At 46.8% G+C, this 5,000-nt stretch overlaps 1 pseudogene across 1 annotated transcript in view; it reads right to left on the bottom strand.

The window, feature by feature from the left end:
* LOC143293968 (synaptic vesicular amine transporter-like) overlaps positions 1–5,000 on the bottom strand; it is a 36,386-nt pseudogene that overhangs the window by 19,650 nt on the left and 11,736 nt on the right. Inside the window, exons 6-9 of the transcript XR_013056859.1 lie at positions 3,279–3,368; positions 2,572–2,612; positions 2,289–2,323; positions 122–183 (exon numbers count right to left, since the gene is read on the bottom strand). The product of XR_013056859.1 is annotated as a synaptic vesicular amine transporter-like (transcript). The remainder of the gene's footprint in view (positions 1–121; positions 184–2,288; positions 2,324–2,571; positions 2,613–3,278; positions 3,369–5,000) is intronic.

A 5,000-nucleotide genomic window follows, 5' to 3' on the forward strand; every position in this document is an offset into this window, starting at 1 on the left:
TGTGTGCGTGTGTGTGTGTGTGTGTGTGTGTATGCGCGCGTGTCTGTGTTCCCGTGCGCGTGCTTCCGCGCGTGCCTGTGAATGGTTTGAGCGAGGTGGCTGCCGTGGCCACAGCACTGACCTGAGGCCACCAGGATGTAGGGGTCTTTGAGCAGCACGTGGAGAGGGGTGAAGTGGGAGGCTCTCTGCACGGACACAGTGCACAATATTCATCATCATCATCTTCTTCTTCTTCATCCAGTTCATTATCATAACAAAAACATCTACAACAACAACAGCAATAATAATGATAATAATGCTAACAACAACGCTCGTAATTCCCAGACATGGAGCTCGTGGCAATACAACAAAACAACATCAAGTCATACATGTACCGTTTTCCTGAAGGAAATGACAGAAGCGTCAAAAGTCAAGAGCATGTGTTTAACCGGTTATCTTTCGTTGGCTCGTTTCCCCATTTCCCACTGCCGGGTGACCTCCCCTTTGGAGGAGCACAGTGGTTAACCATCTTTCGTTGGCTCGTTTCCCCATTTCCCACTGCAAGCTGAGCACAGTGTCCAACAGGAGCATGACATGACGGGTGGCTGTGGTCCAGTGGTTAGAGAGGGGGATTCTCGCCCCAGTTTCTCGAGTTTGATCCCCTGTTTGGCACACCTGGCGGGTTCCAGGTGGATGTTTTCCTGATCTCCCAGGTCAACATAGGTACAGACCCGCTTGTGCCTCAACCCCCTTCGTGTGTTTTCACATGCAGATCAAATACGCACGTTAAATATCCTGCAGTCTATGGCAGCGTCCGGTGGGTTTTGGAAGCATGAACTTACCCCGCATGCACACCCCCGAAAACAGGGTATGGTTGCCTTCAAGGCGGGATAAAAATATAAACGATCATACACGTAAAATGATTCACGTCTGTGCGAGTGAATGTATCTGCTGGCGTGACAGAAACCTGACTGACTGACACAGGAAGAATGATGAGCGCAGAAAGACAGCCGTCAGTCGGCTCTACCCAGGTAGGCAGCCTGTTGTGCAAATGACTCCGTGTTGTAAAATGCTTAGAGCTTGGTCTCCGACCGAGGAAAGGCGCTATGAATGTATCCATATCATATCATATCATATCATATCATATCATATCATATCATACCATATCATGTCATATCATACCATATCATGTCATATCATCATAAAAGCGTCGTATAGGAACCATAATTTTTATTCTCCCCTCCACTAGACCTTCAGTGGTGGTCTGGGTGCTAGTCATTCCGCCGCTCTCAAGATAAACATTGGACACTTTCGCAACATGCACTTTGAGAAGCCACAACAACAAAAGGCTTGTGTCTGGCAAAATTCTGTCTAAAAGTCCATATTCATAGCAAAACATATACACTTGTGGACAGATGACACAACCCCCCAAAATGAACCTACATACACATGTAGACAGAATACATATCCCCCCAAAATGAACCTACATACACATGTAGACAGAATACATATCCCCCCAAAATGAACCAACATACACATGTAGACAGATAACATATCCCCCCAAAATGAACCAACATGCACATGTAGACAGAATACATATCCCCCCAAAATGAACCTACATACACATGTAGACAGAATACATATCCCCCCAAAATGAACCTACATACACATGTAGACAGAAAACACAACCCCCCAAAATGAACCAAAATACACATGTACACATGTAGACAGAAAACATATCCCCCCCATCCCCCCCCCCCCCCCCCCCACCCCCCCAAAAAAAGAACCAACATACACATGTACACAGATGACACAACCACCCCCCCACCCCCCAAAAGGAACCAACATACACACGTAGACAGATGGCACAACCCCCCCAGAATGAACCAACATACACATGTAGACAGAAAACATATCCCCCCAAAATGAACCAACATACACATGGAGACAGATGACACAACCCCCCAAAATGAACCAACACACACATGTAGACAGATGACACAACCCCCTAAAATGAACCAACACACACATGTAGACAGATGACACAACCCCCCAAAATGAACCAACACACACATGTAGACAGATGACACAACCCCCTAAAATGAACCAACACACACATGTAGACAGATGACACAACCCCCCAAAATGAACCAACACACACATGGAGACAGATGACACAACCCCCCAAAATGAACCAACACACACATGTAGACAGATGACACAACCCCCCAAAATGAACCAACACACACATGTAGACAGATGACACAACCCCCCAAAATGAACCAACACACACATGGCTGGCACTGCACTGTGGTGTCAGTCTCACCGGGAACAGGATCACCAACTTTACATGCGCAATATGTCGTGACAAAACTTAACACAATACCATACAATACAGGAAGATGCAATGCAATACAATATGTTATAGTACAATACAATATGATACAATAATTCACAGTCTAGTAAGTAATATACAATACAATACAATGCAATACAGTACAATACAGTACAGTATAATACAGTGCAGTACAGTACAGTACAGTACAGTACAGTACAGTAAAAACACAACACGCATTGAAATCAACAACTCACCCCTTCTCGCGGCTGAAGTCCGAGCACAAAGCACTGAAAACCTGAGGAAGTAAAAACAAATCAGGAGTGAGAACAAAGCATTTTTTGCACGCCCGCACACACACACACACACACACACACACACACACTCACACACACAAACACACACACAACGACATAACGCCTCGTTTGGGCAAACGCTAGTCAGATCCTATTTGTATCGTGATTCAAATAGCGTAAAAGATCATAATTACACATGTTCTTTTTGTTTATTCCGGATATGCAACACTTCGTAAAAAAAAATAATAATAAAAAAAAGTGTGTGTGTGTGTGTGTGTGTGTGTGTGTGTGTGTGTGTGTGTGTGTGTGTGTGTGTGTGTGTGTGCATAAACACCCACATGTACATACATACATACATACGTACATACATACGTACATACATAATTATATACATACATACATTTTTTCTTTCTATTTTTTCACTTTATTATCACCGTGTTGAATCATCTTTTGATATTCAGTTGCTATGTACAAACCTGAGTGGGAAGTTAGCCTTCACGTTCGCTACAGATAATTTATCTCAGATGCAACACTTCATGTCTGATGTGTGCATGCTCACGTTGTGCTGCTAACAGCACATGGAATGTCGTTTTTCCAGACGGCCTGAAAAGACTGTATTGTGATCATAGTTCTCGTTGTTCCAGACACAAGACGTGAGCCGTTCGTACCCAGGTCCATGAGGGTGAGGAGGCCGATGAGGAGGAAGGGGGTGGACTTGCCCACAAAGGTGTACATGAAGCCGCCGTACGGGTAGCCCACTGCAACACACCCACCCCTTTCTGTGTGTGACCATAGCAACACATCCACCCCTTTCTGTGTATGACTGACAATACATCCACCCCTTTCTGTGTTTGGCCATGACAACACACACACCCCTTTCTGTGTGTGACCATGACAACACACCCACCCCTTTCTGTGTGTGACCATAGCAACACATCCACCCCTTTCTGTGTGTGACCATGACAACACATCCACCCCTTTCTGTGTGTGACCATGACAACACACCCACCCCTTTCTGTGTGTGAATGACAACAGACCCACCCCTTTCTCTGTGTGACCATGACAACACATCCACCCCTTTCTGTGTGTGACCATGACAACAAACCCACCCCTTTCTGTGTGTGACCATGACAACACACCCACCCCTTTCTGTGTGTGACCATGACAACACACCCACCCCTTTCTCTGTGTGACCATGACAACACATCCACCCCTTTCTGTGTGTGACCATGACTACGATGAGAACAACAATTATCAAATCACGTCAAGTAAACTTTTAACAAAGGTTAAAGGTCCCATGGCCTTTTACGGCCATACGGCCAGTGAATCCATATCCACTGTGTCCAGGGCTGGGCATAGGAAGACATAGGAAGACAGTGAATCCATATCCACTGTGTCCAGGGCTGGGCATAGGAAGGCAGTGAATTCATATCCACTGTGTCCAGAGCTGGGCATAGGAAGGCAGTGAATTCATACCCACTTTGTTCAGGGCTGAGCATAGGCAGGCAGTGAATTCATAGCCACTGTGTCCAGGGCTGAGCATAGGAAGGCGGTGAATCCATATCCACTGTTTCCAGGGTTGGGCATAGGAAGGCAGTGGATTCATATCCACTGTGTCCAGGGCTGGGCATAGGAAGGCAGTGAATTCATATCCACTGTGTCCAGGGCTGGGCATAGGAAGGCAGTGAATTCATATCCACTGTGTCCAGGGCTGGGCAATGGAAGGCAGTGAATTCATATCCACTGTGTCCAGGGCTGGGCATAGGAAGGCAGTGAATTCATATCCACTGTGTCCAGGGCTGGGCATAGGAAGGCAGTGAATTCATATCCACTGTGTCCAGGGCTGGGCATAGGAAGGCGGTGAATTCATATCCACTGTGTCCAGGGCTTGGCATAGGAAGGCGGTGAATTCATATCCAATGTGTCCAGGGCTGGGCATAGGAAGGCGGTGAATTCATATCCACTGTGTCCAGGGCTGGGCATAGGAAGGCGGTGAATTCATATCCACTGTGTCCAGGGCTGGGCATAGGAAGGCGGTGAATTCATATCCACTGTGTCCAGGGCTGGGCATAGGAAGGCGGTGAATTCATATCCACTGTGTCCAGGGCTGAGCATAGGAAGGCAGTGAATTCATATCCACTGTGTCCAGGGCTGGGCATAGGAAGGCAGTGAATTCATATCCACTGTGTCCAGGGCTGAGCATAGGAAGGCAGTGAATTCATATCCACTGTGTCCAGGGCTCGGCATAGGCAGGCAGTGAATTCATATCCACTGTGTCCAGGGCTCGGCATAGGCAGGCAGTGAATTCATATCCACTGTGTCCAGGGCTGGGCATAGGAAGGCAGTGAATTCATATCCACTGTGTCCAGGGCTGGGCATAGGAAGGCAGT

This window comes from Babylonia areolata, chromosome 19 (genome assembly GCF_041734735.1).
Source record: "Babylonia areolata isolate BAREFJ2019XMU chromosome 19, ASM4173473v1, whole genome shotgun sequence".
In the NCBI taxonomy this organism is placed as follows: Eukaryota; Metazoa; Mollusca; class Gastropoda; order Neogastropoda; family Buccinidae; genus Babylonia; species Babylonia areolata.